The sequence below is a fragment of the Leptodactylus fuscus genome, chromosome 7 (assembly GCF_031893055.1).
Source record: "Leptodactylus fuscus isolate aLepFus1 chromosome 7, aLepFus1.hap2, whole genome shotgun sequence".
Taxonomy (NCBI): Eukaryota; Metazoa; Chordata; class Amphibia; order Anura; family Leptodactylidae; genus Leptodactylus; species Leptodactylus fuscus.
Genome location: NC_134271.1, coordinates 19,017,978 through 19,040,971, shown reverse-complemented (window position 1 = coordinate 19,040,971; position 22,994 = coordinate 19,017,978).

The window sequence follows — 22,994 nt, the reverse complement described above, 5'->3', positions numbered from 1 at the left end:
ACTTCAATTCACAAACCATATGTTCACATAAGTCATGGCTTCCGCTTTCCCACAGGCTGAATTCTGGAGGGTTGCCATTTAACTCGTTGCTAAACGGGTCTGCAATGACAGCGAGAGGCGGATCTATCTAAGTGGTCTGTAATTTAATCAGGGCGCTGGATTATCCCGATAGGCTCCGATCTGCATCAAACTGTTGTGGTTATATTGTATACGTCAGGAATTCTATTAGATAGATATCAGTTGGATAGATAGATAGATAGATAGATAGATAGATAGATATCAGATGGATGGATGGATGGATGGATGGATAGGAGATACTTAGTAACTTATAATTATTAAGTCTATAGATGTGAGATAGATATATGATAGAAGAAGGATGGATATTATATAGATATGGGAAAGATGGATGGCTGGATAGAGTTTAATAAATTATATTTATATATTTTAGTATTTTTATACTGTATATAAAAAATCTATTAAGATAATCTATTATAGATATAAGGTAGATAGAAGAGGGGAAGATATTAGATAAATGGATAGATAGATAGATAGATAGATAGATAGATATATAGATAGATAGATAGGAGATATAAGATAGATAGATAGATAGACAGGAGATATAAGATAGATAGATTAGATAGATATGAGAGACAGAGAATAGATAGATAGATAGATAGATAGATAGATAGATAGATAGATAGATAGATAGACAGGGGATATAAGATAGATAGATAGATAGATAGATAGATAGATAGATAGATAGATAGATAGACAGGAGATATAAGATAGATAGATTAGATAGATATGAGAGACAGAGAATAGATACATACATATTAGATAGATAGATAGATAGATAGGAGATAGATAGATAGAAGATAGATATGAGAGTTAGATAGATATGAGAGATAGATAGATAGATATGAGAGATAGATATGATAGATGGATAGATATATGGATATGATAGATGCTTTGTAGATAGAAATCAAGTAGATAGTAAATAGAAAACAAATATATATCAGAAGTCAACGGATGTGAGATAGAAGATAGATAAATAAATCATAATAGATATGAAATAGATAGTAGTAGATAGAAAACGAATAGATACTAAATGACTAGGTGCGACATAGATGGGATAGGAAGAATAGAGCATCATCAATGCATGTGAAATAAATAAGATAGATGGGGAGATACTTAGATAGGAGATAAAATACGTCTAATAGATTTTAAGATAGATGTGAAATAGAAGACTTTATAGATAGAAAATAAATATATTTTAAATCAATAATAGATTATAAACCGATACATAGGAAATATTTGATTTATATTCGATGAATAAAGAGATTAATAAAACTATACATATTTGAGAGATATATAGTTATAGATGGATATGAGATACTTTGTACATAGAAAAGAATTATATATAAAATAAATGTGAGCTAGGTGTTCAGGTAGAGATATCAGATGGATAGATAGATAAATAGCTAGATATGATATATTAGATAGATAGATATGAGATAGATAGATAGAAATTAGATAGATAGATAGATAGATAGATAATGGATAGATAGATACATAGATATGAGATAGATAGATAGATAAATAGATAGATAGATATGAGATAGATAGATAGATATGAGAGACAGAGGATAGATAGATATACAATATATGATAGATAGATAGATAGATAGATAGATAGATATGAGAGACAGAGGATAGATAGATATACAATATATGATAGATAGATAGATAGATAGATAGATAGATAGATAGATAGATAGATAGATGCCCCTTACATCCTGATTATTTCTATACTAATCTACTCCATGTATTGCCCAGACTTTTTGCCTTTTTTCACCCCTTGTATATACTTTAGTATTACTTCCTTCTTTTTACCATTTTTCTAATGTTTTTTCCCCCTGCAGCCCCGAGTCCAGCAGTCGGGTTTGTGATGTTTTTGTGTTTTTTGTTTTTTTTTTGTGTCTGCGCTTTCATCTATTCTAGTTGCTCAAGCTTGGCTGCTCACTTCATCAGCTCTTTCCTGCTCTCCACTCGGGGGTTATTATGCTTTTTTTATATACTGCTCTTCGTGCCCTTGTGAACCTGTTGAAAAGCACTGAAAGAGGGTTGAAAAGTGCCACTAGGTCCTAAAATAGTGCTGACTACGGGGCAGAAAGAGAGGAGTTCTGTTTTATTCAGTGCTAAAGATAACACTATACAGAATGATAGACTCCCTTAAGGCATTGTTCCCAGTTTATTGAATGGGGCTCTTAGCCGTTCTTGAGGGGCTGTCACAGGTAGGCATCCAACAGAGATAATTCCCAGCCCATGCTTCATTGCCCCCTTATAGGGCCTGACTCGGGATTGTGAAAGGCCTCAGACATTGTTGAATAAACTCCTACTCGCCTCCATAAACTTTTTTTTTTCTTTCTCCCATTGGATTTTCCGGAGATGTGAACAGCTTGCAGTCAAGTCAGAGGAAACCGCTGAATGCTGCCCTGTTACTGATGAGAAGATTGACAGCCGCAGTGAGGGATGGGCCCGGACTATCCCTCCCGGGAATTTGCCCCCTTCCATTTTTTTTTTATTTAATCCTCCTCGCAGGTAAAGTCAGATCTCCGTCACTTTGGTGATTCTTTCCTGATGCCCCGAACACCCGACTTATCCACAAACGCTGATACGTGCTCAGATCCTGACTTTCAAAGGGGTCAGCGTCTTTTTTTTTTTAAATCCGGGGCGGGGGGTTTATTCTTGTATATTGGAGGGAATAACCCATTCATGACGTGTCAGCCTCTGTAAGCAAAGCATTCGTATGAATTTTAGATAGGAAGGTAATCTTAGAGAAGGTGCCTATGGGAGAGGTAAAGGGTCTATTTACAAAAAAATTCCAAAAATGTGGCTTTATATAGGATGAAATAAAAACTTTATTCATCCCAAGAGGGATATTGTAGATTAGGTACAGTACAATGATATATCGCCCTTGCATACAAAAACACATACGTTATAGGTACAGACACATAGTTATATTTTGGCAACACCCAACCCCATGCCTCAATGTTCTTGAGGAATCCCGACCACCTCCCTTCTCTTTCCTCTACAAGAGTCGTGACCGTGCAAAGTGTATAATTCTATGCATTAGTACGATGCTTGTGTGCCAGTCTTCACAACTATTCTGGCATTCTATTCATGAAAAACTACCCAGGCCAAATCCGTATTCCTTATCTTGTCATTCTAGCCAAATTTTTTTTTTTTTTTTTTAATTTTAATGTATGTACAGTCAGAGCTAACCGAGCACCAGCTCCAGTAGAGATAAACAACTAGCTGGTACCCGCGACTTCGTCTGCGGTGATTGTAGCAGTGGGTATATACAGGTGTGGGTAAGGTTTTCGTACTGTGTATAAGGTATGGGATATGAAATGTAACTTTGTATCTTGTTTTTGCTATAATTCAGAGAATACGTGAGACTTTTGTGTTGAAGTTAATTTGTATTTGAGCTGCTATATATACGGTGTTGTGAGAAACTTTACATAGTGACTTTGGGACAGAAGTATTTGAAGTTAACCCTTTCCCGCCGATGGCATTTTTTGATTTTGGTTTTTCGTTTTTGACTCCTCTCCTTCTAAACCCCATAACTTTTTTATTTCTCCGCTCCCAGAGTCATATGAGGTCTTAATTTTTCTGGTACAAATTTTTCTTCATGATGCCACCATTATTTATTCTATATAATGTACTGGGAAGCAGGGAAAAAATTCAGAATGGGGTGGATTTGAATAAAAACTGCATTTCTGCGACTTTCTTATGGGCTTTGGTTTTACGGCGTTCACTGTGCAACCAAATTGAAATGTCCCCTGTATTCTGTGTTTCGTTACGATTCCGGGGATACCAAATTTATATGGTTTTATTTACATTTTGACTCCTTTAAAAAATCCAAAACTATGTTAAAAAAATTTTTTTGTGAAAAGTCGCCATATTCCGACAGCCATAACTTTTTTATACGTCCGTGTACGGGGATGCATATGGCGTCTTTTTTTGCGGGGCCGGGTGTACTTTGTAGTTCTACCATTTTCGGGAAATGTTATTGCTTTGATCACTTTTTATTCAAATTTTTATCAGAATCAAAACAGTGAAAAAACGGCGGTTTGGCACTTTTGACCATTTTTCCTGCTACGGAGTTTACCGAACAGGAAAAATATTTGTATAGCTTTGTAGAGCGGGCGATTTCGGACGTGGGGATACCTAACATGTATGTGGTTCATAGTTTTTAACTACTTTTATATGTGTTCTAGGGAAAGGGGGGTGATTTGAATTTTGAATCCTTTTTATTTGTTTTTATTTTATTTTTATTTTTTTGCATTTATTCGACCGCCTAGGGGTATTGACAAGGGTGGGGGGTGTCGCGGATTGTCAGAGCGGTGGGGGTCGGCAAACATGGCTGCTCCGGAGCGTTATAGAGCGCCTCCTGGAGTATCGTTAAGGTGAGGGGCAAAGTGGTAAAGTATATGTATATGTGATTGTGTGGGGTTAGGGGCGAGGCTGTAGAGGGCAATATGAATTTTGTGGCTTGCTATGGTCCAAAGTGTGTGAGATTGCAGAGATGGTGGTGTGAGTTTGGTGTTTTGTGGGGGTCCTGGCACAAACGTATGTGCGCTATTGTGACGAAAAGTAGCCTATTGCGCAATCGGGTGTATTAACTATGTTTGTGGAAACTTTCAGCCAAATCGGTCGAGCGGGTTTTGCGTGATTGAGGAACAAACATCCGAACATCCAAAACTCACAAACCCACAAACTTTCACATTTATAATATTAATAGGATATGGTTGGGGTCACAAGTTCCATACCAAGCTGAATTTTTAGGATTTTTTTTTTTTCTTTATTGATAGCCATCCTACAAAGAAATATTGACTCTGCCACTAGGGGCACTGTGACAGAGGTAACTGAGGTAATACTAGTCCCTCAGTCATGGTAGTAGGTGTAGCTGCCAAATATCCCAAAATGACCAAGACAATCAGAATTTTCAGAAACAAACTTGGGCTCAAAATGGGGCAATTTGGGGAGAACAGCTGGTGATTGGACATATACATATTAATTCACAGCCGACAAAGTTAATGTTGGCATGACGGCCATCCAGAAGCTAACGTGTCGCCATATTGGTGGCAAAGAGACCATTCGCCATCATCATCAACTTTTGTATAAAATGGACCCTTCTCTAACTATTCGAGATGAAAGAATCGATAAGGCATGAATTGTTCCAAATTTTACCAAAATTTTAGCAAATCAAAAAATTTTTGGTTCATCCTGCACAAATTGCCCAAAATTGTGCTGCCACGTTACAGATCAGAAGCAAAAAAATAAAAGGGTCAAATGATCTTGCCTGGTGTTCCAGCGCGTTTCTCCATAATTCCTTGCAAGCAGCCGTCCCTCCAGGTGTTGCTGTCACTTGACAGCTTGAACGTAGTTGCACACAGATTGGAGACCTCAGAGTGTCATACATGACTTTTTAGGGCAATTGGGAGACTTATGATTTTGGACCGAATTTATTCAAATAGAATTGAATCTGACGGCCAATTTTGACCACATTGGGCCCAAAGCAAATTTTGCCAATTTTGATCTCTAGATCTTTATGGAACAATTTTAAAAATTTTTTGGCAATAACTATTCTAACTCAGAACCCAAAGTAACATAAAAAAAAAGAATTGGTCATAAAAAAAAAATGGGGAAAAAAGGATAAAAACTGCAATTGGAAAAAAAAAAAACTAAATTTTTTTTCCAAAGATGGCAAAAATAAATTTTGCCATTAATTTTTTTATCAGTTTTGAGTTGTATTATTCACTAATTTATATTTCTTAATTTTTTTTGGTGTTTTTAAATGTATCATTTTATAATGATGGTCAGAACTTGGCCAATGACCTGCAGATAAATATCTCTTGTCTATAGGCTGGATTGGCCAATGATCTGCAGATAAATATCTTGTGTCTATGGCCAGCTTTATAAAAAGTATATGTAGATGTTTTTGCATTTGTCCCCAAAAATTTAGAGGTTTTCGAAGCGTGCACATTTTTTCACGAATCAATAGGACAATAAGTTTCTGATCTATGGTGGACGTCCTGTCACTGGGGCACCCGCCAGTCCTGAGTAATATAGCTACATTACAGTGGTGCCCCTGAGAGAAACTTTCTCCAACTTCTTCTCGATCTCGGAGGTGTCTGGTAGGAAGTTTTTGCACTCTCTTCACTTGGCAGCAGGGCCGGCTCCAGGTTTGTGTGGGCCCTTGGGTGATAGAGCCTCAGTGGGCCCCTTTTAGAGCAACCCATGCGCACTGCAGCGAAAAAACAACCGAAATAGTTTTTTGGTTTTGCTGAGGCGGACCTACTTGAGTAGCCTGTAATACAGTCCATTCAATACAAGTAGATACAACCTATTCAGACATCAGAAAGTAAAGAGGAATTATAGGCAGACATCTGCCCAGATTCCTCTTTATTTTTTGCCCCCCGGCTCACGGTGGTGGACACAGACGGTACAGTACCGTAGCTCTTTACAGTCAGAAGGGCGTTCCTGACACTCTGTCAGGAACGTCCTTCTGCACAGCAGCGCCTATAGCGCAGTACAGTGTGAGCAGGGAGGAACGCGACTGTCAGGGACACCCTTCTGACTGTAAAGAGCTACAGTACCGGTACCAATAACTCTTTACCTGGGGCACAGATCTGGAAAGCCGACAGTGCGCTGAATTCAGCGCACTGTCGGCTTTCCAGCGGTATATAACACCGCATGTGCCTAAACCCATGAAAGGTCTTCTTTAAAGACAATCTTTCATGTCCTTAGAGATGTGCGGTATTATATACTGCTAGAAAGCTGACTGAATTCAGTGCACTGTCAGGTTTGCCGGTATTCACCATGATGGAGATATTGGTGCAGTTAGGTCGGCACAATATCTCTCCACTGTTGGAAAGGTGAGCCTTCTAGCTTGTGCTGGGGCGGGCAAGTGCCGGGGGGCTCCCAGAGGCTCTGTGGGCCCCAGCACTTGCCCCACTATGCCGTGCGCTGACGCCAGCCCTGCTTGGCAGTGCCAAGCTGAGCATGCATATATATAGGGGCGATTTGGATGGGTGATGTGAAGGTGACTACTAAGGTATATGGGAAGCTGTATAGGATCATGAATGCTAAGAGACTGCCTTTGAATCCAAAACTGGCAAAGCAGGGTCACCTATTGTTGAGAGGATGAGGAGCTACGAGGACCTAAGAGTCAAAAACTATAAGTCTGGGTTTACACCTTCAGGGTCTTCATTTTGTGCAATTTTAGCCAAATCCAGGCATAAATCCCCCCCCCAAAAATGGCATCAAAATGAATTCAGCCTCTATTTATATGGCGCGACATATTCCCCAGCACTTTACAAATCGGCCTACTCCAAAGCAGCGCTCTCTTCGAGGATGTTCACATGTAATGTTTTTACTTTTTCAATTTTTTTGGACACCAATGACAGAACAATCTGTTTTTGTCTTTGTAACCAAAAAGTTCATCAAGAATGCCGTGTGTGACCATAGCCTTCAACTCGTATTCATTCCAATGACAAGCAGCCATGCGTGTGCGCTCACTTCTCAGGAGCGGAGGGATTCCCAGGAATACCCTACCCCTAATAAGACAACGTTTCATCATAACCGTCTTGTTTCTTTCATTTTTGACTCCTTGAGGTTTTCATGCTGGATCACCGGATCCCTTATAACCAGCCCCTTCTCAGGACCGGGGTCGGGGCATAAAACTCTAATATAGGGAAACCATTTCCAAAAAAAAACCTTATAAATTATTCTTCCACTTTCCTCCAATATCGTTGCCTTCATTGAATGTGCCTGCTGACCTGATGACTTCTATGGAGCCGTCGGGTCCAGGTTCTATTTTTTTTTTTCGTTTGAGAAAAGCGCGATTTGTATAGAAGACCCTGCCCCCCCCCCCCCCCGACTTCCTAAGTGTTAATAAGATATTAACATATAGAAAGACAATAATTCAGCGCCGCTCCAGCGCCAATTGTCTCAGTGGGCGCTCCGCTAACTAAGAGTATCGTTTCTGCTTGACATATAACAGATACACTGCAGTCAATGCTTCACAATGCAGCGAGGAGGAGGAGGGGGGGTATTCTTTGCAAACAAGGGGCTGCTGGTTAACCGAAAATGTCCCCATTTGATTGACAGTATCTGTCGGAGGCAATGAACTCAACTCCAGCGCTGCCTTTATGTGCCTGTGTAAAGTTGTTCAACTGTGACCTCTCCATCTGTTCCAGCTAATCTCAAAGTCATTTAGAACCCCCCCCCCCTCCTAATTCATCCCCAATGCAGCACGCTCTACGCTGGATACACATATGCGGCAGAATTGTCGTCCTGTCAGATACGCAACTTTTTTTTTTTCTCTGTTTTTGTGCGATGCTGATCTTGTTTGTGACATCTGTGCAGAGGTTTGTGTTGTCGTCGGTGTCAGCGCCTTTACTACGGAGTTTGCTGAACTAATTCAATTTCTGCTACTCCTTACGTATCGGCTCTGCTACATGCCGGGCAGGTCAAAGCCATGGTTATAGGCTGGTGGACAGTAATAGGGATGTTGTTGTCACTACCGGGCCCTGGAGCATGAGGGGGCCCAAAATCCTATTGACGATATAAGAAGACACCAGTATTATAGATAGCACGTGGTATGTGTGGGCCCCGTTACAGAATTTGCATTGGGGCCCAGAAGCTTTAAGACAAGACTTCACTGGGCTCCAGAACTTGCAATCTAATTATTGGGATTCCATTTCTTATAAATAATGTCAGGTCAAATTAATTTGGATTACCAAAGTTATTAAAGGGGTTTACCAGCCCCAAATTGAATTTGGGGCCTAAGTGTTCAGAATTTGATCTGTGGGAGTCCAACACCTGGACCCCGCACAGATCAGTTGTCAAAGCAGCCTCTAGGTGTCATAAGCTGGCAGTGGATGTGTAACGTGCAGCGCCATCCTCTGCATAGTGGTGGTTTTGGGAACTGCAGTGCCGCTCCTAGTCAAGTGCCTGTTCAGTACCTGAACTGTGCAGGTTCTGTGTGTCAGACCCTCCAGATGATGTATTCTGTGGATAGATCATCAGTATTTTGGGGCCAGAAAACCCCTATAAACCTGAAAACTCTTAAAGTGTACCACCAATTTATATATTTTTCTCCATAAATGAATAGTACAGGTAAATATAAGAAATTCTGTAATAAATCTTATTAAAGAAATCTGTTTCATTCACCATGTATCAGTTTGAGTTGCTTTTGTACATAGAAGTCTATGGAGGCAACTGCCGAAAAAACACACTGCTACACTATGAGTGAGAGAGTTCTTCTGACACTGCTATATCTTCAGGATAAGACTCTACCACTGTACAAAATGATGCAAAAAAAAACAACCAATCAACAGCCTCCTCCTCCTCCATCCCCCTGCATAGACTTCTTTGTAGAGAGTAACTGAGTCTGGTAAGTGGAGAAGGAAACAGATTTCTTTAATAAGATACATTACAAAGTTTCTGATATTCACCTCTACTATTCATTTAATTTATAATTGGAGGAAGTTATTTTGGTTGTTTCTTTAACCATTTCACGACTTTGCTATTTTTCCTGGTTCATAATCGGACATATTTTCAGATTTTTCGGTACATGTGCCTTTGACATTTAGAACTTCTAATTGTATGTTTTTCTGGATTTGTGGGAGTCTGACCACTAGTACCCTCAGTGGTCACATGAGCAGGGGTTCCTTGTACCCCCAAATGTATGGAGCCAGTGATTGTGCCGGCTCTATTCACTTCTATGGGAATGTTGAAGACCACGCTCAGCAAGTCCGCCTGTCCCATAGAGAATATATGGATCAGTAGGGCACGTGCTTAACCTGCATCATAAAGATGGGGGGAAATGGAGTTTGTTCTCATAGTCGGACCCCTCACTGATCAGCAAGTTATCTCCAATCCTGTGGACAAGGGGGGAAATTGATATAAGCAGAACACCCCTTTATGGAATAGTTTAAAGGGATTGCCCAGTTTCAGTAAATAAATGTTATTTTTGTATGATGAAAAGTTGTACAATTTTCCAATCTACTTTCTGTATCAATTCTTCACAGTTTTCTAGATCTCTGCTTGCTGTTATTCGTTCTGCTTACTACTAGTGGTTAAAAAGAGTCCAAGGTCGTGTGATGTACAGTCCATGGTCATGTGATGTACAGTCCATGGTCATGTGATGTACAGTCCATGGTCATGTGATGTACAGTCCATGGTCATGTGATGTACAGTCCATGGTCATGTGATGTACAGTCCATGGTCATGTGATATACAATCCATGGTCATGTGATGTACAATCCATGGTCATGTGATGTACAGTCCATGGTCATGTGATGTACAGTCCATGGTCATGTGATGTACAATCCATGGTCATGTGATGTACAGTCCATGGTCATGTGATGTACAGTCCATGGTCATGTGATGTACAGTCCAAGGTCATGTGATGTACAGTCCATGGTCATGTGATATACAATCCATGGTCATGTGATGTACAGTCCATGGTCATGTGATGTACAGTCCATGGTCATGTGATGTACAGTCCATGGTCATGTGATGTACAGCCCATGGTCATGTGATATACAATCCATGGTCATGTGATATACAATCCAGGGTCATGTGATGTACAGCCCATGGTCATGTGATATACAATCCATGGTCATGTGATGTACAGCCCATGGTCATGTGATATACAATCCATGGTCATGTGATATACAATCCATGGTCATGTGATGTACAGCCCATGGTCATGTGATATACAATCCATGGTCATGTGATGTACAATCCGTGGTGATGTGAGGTACAGCCCATGGTCATGTGATGTACAGCCCATGGTCATGTGATGTACAATCCGTGGTGATGTGAGGTACAGTCCATGGTCATGTGATGGGCACACAGGCTTGTTACAGTTACAGCACAGTATTCAGAGCTCCGTCCTGTAACGTGTACCTGTGTCCATCACCTGATCATGAAGAAGAAAGACCGATGGATGCGAGGATAAACTGGGCTACTCTCTTGAGATAAAATACGTTCTTTATTCCACTTTTCTTAAAAAAAGAAAAGTGGAATAAAGAACGTATTTTATCTCAAGAGAGTAGCGCAGTTTATCCTCGCATCCATCGGTCTTTCTTCTTCATTTATCGTTCCCTAAGGGGTATTTGGATGTTATTACTGCTGCTGTAAATCTCCCTTGTGTTTGGTACACGATCTTTTCAAATATATTTAAGTGTATGTTTGGGAATCATCTGGGTTGCTCGGTGTATATATATTTTTTCTTGTTAGCATCACATGATCATGACCCTGAAGTGCTCTCTGGACTGAGCTGCTCCACAGGCTACTCTTAAATTTTGTAAGCCAAGTACCCCCTTGTCTAGAAATGTAACCAGGACCTTCCATGGCTTCACCGCCTTGTGGAAATCCTATCACACTACAGAGTGATCCAGAGAACATGATGTCACCCATCAATATGGCGGTCCACTGCTAATGTAAGGAATGTCCAAAAACCACTACCCAGTACCACTACATAGTGCTCAGCTAATACTCCCGAATAGACACATTGTTGCAGATGTTAATTAATCCTGCCACACCATAATACCCCCATTTAGAGCTCAATGGCCACAATCAATGCCCCCATTCATTGCTCATTTAATACCATTATTACTCCTACTATGTGCTCAGGTGCTGCTGCCATTCAGTGCTTGAATATCCCCATTAATGCTCAACCAATGTCGCCATCTAGTTAAAAGGAATAGATCACTAATTATTTAATTTTATTTTTTTATTCATTAAAACCAGAGAGTGACATTTTTTCTAATCTGTTTTTATTTTTTATATGTTTTATTCTATTTTCTGGCCATCTTGTCTGATCTTCTCCTCTACTCTGTTAGCAGCATTTAGTGATCTGCTTTACAGCAGTCTCATGGCCATAGACACTAGTAGTCTGGAGCCGACTCATTGAAGTCTATGGGACAGTTTTCTAGACATGCTTTGTGCTCAGGACATTAGCATCGGACAATAGTTGTGTCCGTTACATTTTGCATTGATTTAAATGGGACGTCATGTGCATTCTTTACAGTCCGTGTCAGTCCTTAAGTGTCTATTCACAAAGATGTCCGATTTTTCAAGTGGACAGCAAAACCCTACAGCTGATCGGCGGGGGTCCTTGAGTGAAGACCCCCACTTATTTTCAAACACAGGGAGGACACAGAAACTACTTGCAGATGTTGTCCTTGGCTGGATTCGAACCCAGGACTCCAGCGCTGCAGTGTTTGTACATTTTGTACCCCTCATAGCCCAGCTAAGCTCAGCTGCGGCGGTGTCGGGCGGGCTTTACGATACCGTCACTACTTTCCTATGTGATTATATTGAACCCATAAATCAATGTGGACTGATGGCGTCTTCTAATGACCATCCTCACCACATGGACAACGGGCCGGTAAAACTAAGAATGACATCTCTGTCTCTTGGGGGGTAAGTGAACTTCATTTTGGAGAAAGTATCCCGAGCACTCAGGCCGCTGCCTCCATTAAACCTATAGATTTGCTGTCCCGAGGTAGCAACAGTAGATTTGGCCGAGAGCTTTTGTTATTGGGGGGTGACCCCGAGGGTCTTCAGGCCAGGACGGGAGCTTAAGCAAGCTTAGATCAAGGAAGGATTTTGAAATTGAATTTATTCAGATTAGCTAAACCTTCCAAAGAAGGATTTACGCTTAACAAGCTGCTGCCAAGTCGCATCTCACAAAGCTCCATCCATCTTCTTTCTCTACAAGCGACACTTTCAGGCCTGGCAGAGTCGAAGAAACTTTCTTGTGTTGTTTACATCACCCGGGAGTGAAGTGAAGCTGCTGAGCATTAGCCCGGCTATTAAATCATTGTACAAACCTAATTACACTGCAGATTAATGCACAGAATACAAAGTGCAGATTATTGCACCTCCGAAAGACACAGGATACATTATACCACAGTTATGTCACTAGGAAAAGAAATCTGAAAGGCAAACAAATGAAAAAGAGACAACTAAAGACCCATATGTACAACAGATACAAGAAGTAACAGCCACAAAGTATCTAAGCAGAATCCAAATAATGTCACAGGCTGGATACATGATACAAGAGCACAAACTAAATGTATCACAAGTCATGGAAAGGAAACAATTCAGTGAGCGACCTATAGGATAGATAGAAAATGCAAACTGATAGCAGAACCTTAATATATATATATATATATATATATATATATATATATATATATATATATATATATATCAAGTAATATGAAAAGTATACAAATAATGTAATTGTCTACAAACTCAGACAAATCACATGGAGTAGGAAAGGGGGGATTTAAAGAAATTTGGGTCATGATATGTTTTTAAGCTTTATTACTAGGTTATATTTTTTTCATGAGTAAAGCAACTAATTTCTGTTTGTTAATAATCTGTATGTCAGAAAATCCCCCAAATAAAATTACTTATTATTATTATCTATTCATACATATAATAAAGTTAATGAAATATATAATATATTATACATAGATATTAGACAGTGTGATGTGTGACATGGATATTAAATAGCTGTCTGTATAGTGGAGATAGATAGATAGATAGATAGATAGATAGATAGATAGATAGATAGATAGATAGGAGATAGATAGATAGATAGATAGATAGGAGATAAATAGATAGGAGGATAGATAGATAGATCCATGAGATAGATAGATAGATAGATAGATAGATAGATAGATAGATAGATAGATAGATAGATAGATAGATAGATCCATGAGATTAGATAGATAGATAGATAGATAGATAGATAGATAGATAGATAGGAGAAAGATAGATAGATAGATAACTGACAGATAGATAGATAGATAGATAGATAGATAGATATGAGATTGATAGATAGATAGATAGATAGATAGATAGATGATAGATAGATAGGAAATAGATAGATATGAGATAGATAAATGATAGATAGATAGATAGATAGATAGATAGATAGGAGATAGATAGATAGATATGAGATAGATAAATGATAGATAGATAATAGATAGATAGGAAATAGATAGAGAGATAGATATGAGATAGATAAATGATAGATAGATAGATAGATAGATAGATAGATAGATACAGATGAGATAGATAGATAGATAGATAGATAGATAGATAGATAGATAGGAGATAGAGTAGATAGCTATGAGATTTATTATTGTGTATCATATTATAAGAAGTTTATTGTGAGTTGTGAGTCACTTCTGTAAACATTGTGTAGAATTGTGGTCATGTGAATTAGTAAATAAAAAAAGCCACAGAAATATCTTTCCTCTGAGTATTTCAGGGTATGACGATGTTCTGTAGTAAGATGTTCTCATACAGTTAATGACAGTCCTTTGGACCCCATGTCGTCCACCTGACGGCCCACACCAGAAGCTGATTTTTTTGTTTTTCCCTTATATTTTTTTGATGACATTTTCTGTGTTCTGACTTCATTACCGTCAGATGTCACCGCATGTCTCTATAGTGTCTACAAAGACTCTTCCTTGCTCTATAAGTTCTAACTCATGTTCTCTTTCTGTGGAGTAGGGTGTTCTCTATTCTTGTGACGTACAAGAACATGTTTTTTTTTTATTCATGTCTATGATTTCAGTTCTCACTTTGAGATTCCAATAATTTCCATCCATTGAGCTAGAGCCCGGCCGTGTATTGGCAGCCTCCTGTGCTCAGTGCTTGAGGCCGGGGCCCAGCAGGCTGACTGATGTGATATAAGTCACTTATGTGGCCTTCACACCATGACTATCATCATCCAGTCACTGACTAACCGCACCATAGACTGTAAACTCTGCCCTCACTTTGTGGCTGATTGTACAGACTGAATGACATCACTGCCCTGACACGTCACTATCCAAGCACAGTCTAACCTCCTCCATAGACTGTGTGACATCACTATCCAATGTCAAACTGATCTGCTATACAAATTGATCCACTGACAAACATGAGCAGCCCCCGCAGTTTCCTTGTCCACCATCCTGACACAGGGGGCACCTTCATTACACCCCCCTGTCTGTCTCTGCCCGCATCATCTCCTGGTGCTTAGCAGAAGGAAATTTTGAGGTGAGTGCTGCAATTCCACCTATGCTGTGGAGCGACACACTGCCCCCTACTGGTGTGATGATGTAGGGAGCCATCACATAGGATAGTCTAGTAGTGATATGTACAGGACATGCTGCCACTTCACATGTGTTGTCTCTTGTGGTAGGGGGGACAACTGGTCCCAGCAGGATCATATCTACACCCACAAGGGTTCCCCAGAAATTTCTTCATGGTCCGATCTAGTCAACAGATTTGTCACCAATCCAGCTGGGACTCAATGAGTGTTGTCACCTTACTGCACATCACCATACAATCACAGACTGTGATGACCTCACACACTCGCTACATGACATCACCATCTAATCACAAATAGTATTGTCCTCACTCTTTGACATAGACATACAAGACCTCCATGCCCTCAGTCCATGACATTACCATCCAGTGATACACCGACCTGCCATACAGACTGTATGACCTCACCGTACCTGCCCTGTGACATCACCAAGTGCAGAATCTGGTATTAATACTGCAGAAAACAGTGTGAGAAACATGTAGGAAATGCGAGCAACCCTAATGTCCTCTGCAGAATTGTATAATTGTGAACTGGAGACAAATTAGTGCCAGTGCAGGCAGGCCGGGGGCAGAATAGGCCGCTCTGTAAACTGCTGCATGGGTTTTGTTGTTTCTCATTTACATCCCTAAGAATAGGACATTAAAGACCACCAGAGTGGGGTCCAGTGTGCGTAATGAGCATGAAATCTCAGACCCTCGCTGCTGTTCAGGGGACGTGTCACGGCCTCCATTTGCTTGCCAAGACTGCGCTGCGTGGAGCCCGGGAGAGAATAAACAAAAGCTGGAACTATTAGGATAGGAAAAATTATATCTGTCTAATATCTATCTATCTATCTATCCTCCAATACCACTATACTCCTATACCATTGCACCCCTAGACCACTGTATGACTATACTTCTACACCACTATATACCTACACCATACCTCCCAACTTTGGAAGAATTGAAAGAGGGCTACACACGCTGCTGCAATTTTAGCTCCACCCACTTTTATGTTGACTCCGCCCATTCTCATTCATTTTTCATGTGCCCGCACACAGTATAATCCTCCTACAGTCACCTGTAAATTATATGTCCCCCTCCATCTCTGCCCCCAGATTCATGTCCCCCCATCTCTGCCCCCAGATTCATGTCCCCTCCATCTCTGCCCCCAGATTCATGTCCCCTCCATCTCTGCCCCCAGATTCATGTCCCCCCATCTCTGCCCCCAGATTCATGTCCCCCCATCTCTGCCCCCAGAATCATGTCCCCCCATCTCTGCCCCCAGAATCATGTCCCCCCATCTCTGCCCCCAGATTCATGTCCCCCCATCTCTGCCCCTAGATTCATGTCCCCCCATCTCTGCCCCCAGATTCATGTCCCCTCCATCTCTGCCCCCAGATTCATGTCCCCCCATCTCTGCCCCCAGATTCATGTCCCCTCCATCTCTGCCCCCAGATTCATGTCCCCCCATCTCTGCCCCCAGATTCATGTCCCCCATCTCTTCCCCCAGATTCATGTCCCTCCATCTCTGCCCCCAGATTAATGTCCCCCCATCTCTTCCCCCAGATTCATGTCCCCCCATCTCTGCACAGTTTCATGCCGTTCTCCCCTCCCCTTCATTTGCCCCCAGTTTCATGGGCCCCCTTCATTATGTTTCCCCTCAATGTTTAACACAAAAAAACACTTATACTCACCTTCCAACGCTCCCCCACCGCTCTCTACAGTCTCACTAACAGAGTTGTAAGCGCGATGTGACGTCATCACATCGTGCCTACTAGAGATGTTCCGAACAGCATGATCGCATAGAAATGAATGGAAGCGGCCGGCACGCGGGGGGTTAAGCGGCCGGACGCCGGCAAATTCTGCGTGCCAGGTGCTTCCATTCATTTCTATGGGAGCGTGCTGTTCGGATCGGCTGTTCCGAACAGTGTTCGCTCATCTCTAGTGCCTACACATCCACTAGCCGGAGTGCAGTGGCAAAGCAAGGTGCTGGGCTGCGACAGCTCCTTGCTTTAGTCGCGTATGTATTCAAACTGGAAGCGCGGGACAGGACACCGAAATCGTGAATGTCCCACGGAAATCGGGACAGTTGGGAGATATGCCTACACCACTATACCCCTACACCATTATACGCTTATTCCATTATACCCCTACACCTCTATATACCTATACCACTATACTCCTACACCATTGTGCCCATACACCACTCTACGCCTACACTCCTATACCACTGTACCCCTATACCATTGTATCCCTATACTCCTACACCGCGATACTCCTATTTCACTGTACACCTGCACCTCTATGCTCCTACACCGTTACACCACTGCACATCTATACTCCTACACCACTGTACATCTATACCACTGTACCCCTATACTCCTATACCACTATACACCTGTACCACTGTACTCCTACATCACTGTACCCTTATACTCCTATACCACTATACTCCTACATCACTATATTCCTGCACCACTGTACTCCCGCACTGTGGCATATATTGGTGAAAACCTTTCTGAAATATACATCTGAGATATACTGCAGTGTGAATGTTTGCTAAGACTATACGGTCCAGGTGTTATTTAGTGTCTGGGTGTGACAGAGAACCAGTCCGTGTAAGCAGGACCCCCGTCCCCCTAATCCATACATCCTACCAATAGTTGAACATCACCTGTCATTGCACATCTGTCGCTTCTACAGGAACATAAATCTCAGGTCAATATCCCACAAAACTAACAATCCCCATCTGTGCCATGCGTCCGGCCCTTCCCGCTCACAACCATTTTACTTCTCCCCACCTGATGAGACTTTAGGGTTAATTATAAAACCTCCACCGGGCGCAGGAGAGGCCGCTATCAGCTGTCAGGGCCCCACGTACTTCTCTTTCACGTCTTTCAAGTGCAAAACAACCTGTGTCTAAAAACGTGGCGAAGAATAAAAGGCCACGCCAGCACCGTGGGCCCGGACTCAGCCCCATTCACTGCCCCACCACCATGAATACAGCAAAATCCGAAATGAAAGTTTTAATCTCCCCGCTGCATTCAGCAGAAAGTGAAAAGAGCTTCCTTTTAACAATTTCCCCCTTTAAGCTTTTGTGCTCGTCCTCTCCTGGAGAACGCTGAGATCTTGCTGAGATCCTACAAGCTTTCTTCTCGCTCCACATGTGGAAAAGCCATGCATGGAGATGGTGACATTATTATCACTATGGCTTTGGGGGGGTCGAAAAGTCATAAAGATGTTAAGAACAAAGTGTGCCTGAAGAATGCGGCAGATAATGTACAATGTGCTGCGCTTTACTTCTGCCGCTGCGCTCCGCAGCCATAATTGAGGCATCACCATGACAAACTCACGCTGGTCCATTTACCGATGTATTAATGGGCATTTCTCCCCAAAATAAAGGGATCTGGAGAGAGAAGAACATGAATCGGCCTCCTGGGCAATGGTTTCTAATATTCATCTCTGTCTCCATATACGGATAACAGATGCTGGTGACCACCACGGAAGGCCCCCATTATGGTGCCCATAGGGGTTGTCAATTAACCCTCCAAAGATTGTAAGTGACAACTAACACCATATTGTCACTGTGACAACTGTGATGGCGGCATTTAGTGGATGTCACCCAGCATATGGTATCCACATAAATGACGAAGATAACCCAGAATGTCACCTATGCCTGGTGAACCTGTAAAACAGTGTTCAGACCCTGCCCGTGGTGAATCGGTAATATAGAGCCCAGTCCTTGGTGAATCAGTAACATCGTGTACAAGTAATAGTAAGTTAGCAGTATGGTGCGCAGTCCCTGGTGAACTAGTAATATAGTGTGCAGTCTGTAAATGTAATGTTCTGCACCTCTCAGCGGATAACATGAGGAGTCCAGAAAACAGCAAGAGTCCATTGAGATACAGCCGCTAGTGAATTGGGAAGTGTCCAGTCCCTGGTGAGCCTGCAATATAGTGTCCAGCTATTAGTAAGTAAGCAGTATAGTGTCCAGTCCCTGGTAAAGCACTAATATAATGTGCAGTCCTTGGTGAACTAGTAGTATAGTGTCCAGACCCTGGAAAACCTAGTGTTCAGTCCCTAGTGAACTAGTGATATAGTGTCCAACTTATAGTAAGTCAGCAGTGTAGTGAGCAGTGCATGGTGATCCACTAACATAATGTGCAGTCCCTGGTGGACTAGTGATATAGTGTGCAGTCCCAGGTGAACCTGTAAGATACTGTTCAGCTAATAGTAAGTCAGTAGTACCATGCGCAGTCCCTGGAGAACCCTAACAGGCCCCTTCACATGGAGTTTACGCTCCGTGTATTCTGTCTATGCGCTGTGTGTTCTGTACATTTTACATGTGTAAAATGTAGTTAGCTATTGAGTTCAATGGCTTTTTCGTATAACGTGCATCTTTTTGAAAAAAGGCGCGCAAAAAGACGCGTGTTATATGAACATGCCATTGAACACAATAGCTAACTACATTTTACACGTGTAAAATGTACAGAATACACCGAGCGCATACAGAATACACGGACGTAAACTCCATGTGAAGGGGCGTATGTGCAGTTGCTAGTGAGCTAGTAATATAGTGTGCAACCTATCATGAATCAGTGGTTAACCAGGGACTGGACACTATATTACTGATGCACGAGAGGCTGAATGCTATATTACTAGTTCACCAGGGACTGCACATTACATTGCGTGTTCACCAGGAACTGCACACTGTTCTGCTGACTTACTATTAGCTGGACATTATTTTACATGTTCACCAGGGAGTCGGGACTGGACACTATATTACAGGTTCACCAGGGACTGCACATTATGTTAGGGGTTTACCAGGGACTGTGCACTATATTACTAACATAATTATGCAGCCCCTGGTGATCTAGTAATGTATTGTTCAGTTCCATGTGAGTCAGTAATGTAGTGTCTAGTCCCAGATGAACCTGTAACATAGTGCCCAGCTAATAGTAAATCAACAGTACATTGTGCAGTCCCTGGTGAACTAGTAATATAGAGTCCAGTCCCTGGTGAACCTGTAATATAGTATCCAGCTAATAGTAAGTCAACAGTACAGTGTGCAGTCCTTGGTGAAATGGTAATATAGTGTTCAGTCTCTCATGAATCAGTAATAAAGTGTCCAGTCCCTGGTTAACCACTAACTCACAAGGGACTGAACACTATATCACTAGTTCACCAGGGACTGCACATTACATTAGTGGTTCACCTGGGACTGTGCACCATACTGCTGACTTATTATTATTTGGACACTATATTACAGGTTCGTCAGGGACTGGACAATATATTATGGATTCATAAGGGACTGAACACTATATTACTAGTTCACCAGGGACTGCACATTATGTTAGTGGTTAACCAGGGACAGAACACTATATTACTATCATAAATGTGCAGTCCCTGGTGAACAAGTAATTATAGTGTTCAGTCCCTTATGAATCCGTAATATATTGTACAGTCCCTGGTGAACCTGTAATATAGTGTCCAAATAATAATAAGTCAGCAGTATAGTGCACAGTCCCAGGTGAACCACTAACATAATGTGCAGTCCCTGATGAACAAGTAATATATTGTCCAGTCCCTGGTGAACCTGTAAGATACTGTTTAGCTAATAGTAAGTCAGCAGTACAGTGTGCAGTCCCTGGTGAACAAGTAATATAATGTTCAGTCCCTGGTGAACCTGTAACATAGAGTCCAGTTAATAGTAAGTGAGTAGTATAGTTCGCAGTTCCTGGTGAAACAATAGCATAAGTGCAGAGGCCGGTGAACCAGCAATATATTGTGTATAGTGCGTATGTGTATATGTTACTGTAACTTTGATAAATGTGGGTAGTATGCAAAATAACCGGTTAACATACATAATAAGCAATGACGGGGGTTAATGTAATAAGTATTTTATATTTTAAAGAATTGATCACATTAATGTGTTATTATGAATAATATCCCGCACGCTCTGGTTAATGTGATAAATGTCACACTGCTTGCAAGTTTCTACCTGTCTTAGGGCCCGTGACGCGTTTTTTACACGTGTAAAAAATTTAATTGAAGTCAATGGGAGTGTTATTTTTACACGTGTATTATGCTAAAATGCGCTCGCGTTAACTCCGTGTGCACGGGCCCTAAGTTGCACGTGGCATATGATTGCTTGCTTTCATGTCTGTCGTGGTCGCCTTGCCTTGTGTTATCTAGATATAGATACTGGTCGATGTCATAAGTGCATTGCAGTGCCAGGCAAAAAAAAGATGAGGATAATGTCTGAATCGAAGTTTCCAAGAGGCAAGATTGGAGAGACTGTAAATATACGGGTTCCTGATGTGGACAGGGATAGAAGTGACTCCAGGAACATTCTTGAGGTCATTCTGCAGGTGGGTGCTGATGGCAAGATGTAAGGGATTGGCACTAAGGAAGAACGATTGGCTCCAAAGTATTCTAGGAACCAGTTTACCATTTGTAAGGAGAATTTTACTTCACAAGAGGAAGTTGCAGATGTAATTGTGACTCTTCGTGAGTGTGCCAGGAAATCTTCAATCACAGGTGGTCAAGGTTTCCAAAGATGTAACTGCAGGTGAAAATGTCTTTCAGGAAAATGTAGCTGCAAGAAGCCGAGGTTACTGTGTAATTCCACATGCCAGGACAATTTGCCGAGTTGTAACAAGTAGAAGGTTATTTAAAGGGGTATTCCCATGACACTTGTTCACTAACCTGCAGGCTGTTGTGCTCTCTGCACTTCCTGCTTTTCTCGGCACATTGGTGGGCGGGGTTTCACTTGCACGGGATTGGTTGTAAATGAATTACCACAGTGTGAAGCTGATGTAGCAGAGCTGGATTTGAGTCAGTTTGCATTACATACAGAGGTAATGGACTCCCTATCTCAGCCCTTATCAGCCAAATTCAATGAAACCGACTGATAGGAGCTCAGAAATCCTGGAGCTCTCACCTCCCTATTTGAGAAGCTCCACTACTTATCAGACACAAACAGCTCAGAGCTGCTCCCAGCCCCCCCTCCCCCTCTGAGAGCAAGCAGCTACATCACTTGACAAATGAGCAGATAGTCCCAAGGCCCATAGAAACGGAGTGTAAACAATGAAATGAATAAATTAAGATAGCGGCCAAACAAAGCAGTTTTGATAAAGCAATGCATTTTGGAAAAGTCTTAAATCCACATAAACTAGCAGTATAGATAGGATCCTTGTGATGGGACAACCCCTTTAAGGCTAAGGCCCCACAGGACGATCCGCAGCACTAAAGCACTGTGGGGAAAACCACGGCGGCAGCATTGCAGTTCTTCCCACAGCGCTTTCAACAGAAAGTTCACCTGCATCCATACATACACATGTTGAATGCATATACAGGGCACAACCTCCCTCCAGTTGATCCACACTCAACTTGTTTCTGCAGACCTCCCCCTCCCTCCTTGTCCTGACTACCAAATCAACTGTAGTCAGGAAACTCTGCTGTTGTAATGGTTACATTTATTCTATAAAAGATGTCTCAAATCAACTGCATGGCTCCCCCCCCCCCCCTCCCTGTTTACCTGAACCATCTGCACAGGCAGTAGTCTGTCCTGGGCAGACAGCTATCTTGTGTATGGCCAGTATTAGTGGATCTGTGACACAGTGTCCAGTCCCTGGTCTACTCACTCTAGTATACTGACATGGAATAGAAGGGATGGAGGGACCAGGCAGAGAAAAACATGGTGACCAAACTGAATTGCGAGTTAAAGGGACCGATCAGCTTTGCAATATTGTCTTTTGCTCTAGTGCAGGGGTAGGGAACCTTCGGCTCTCCAGCTCCTGTGAAACTACAACTCC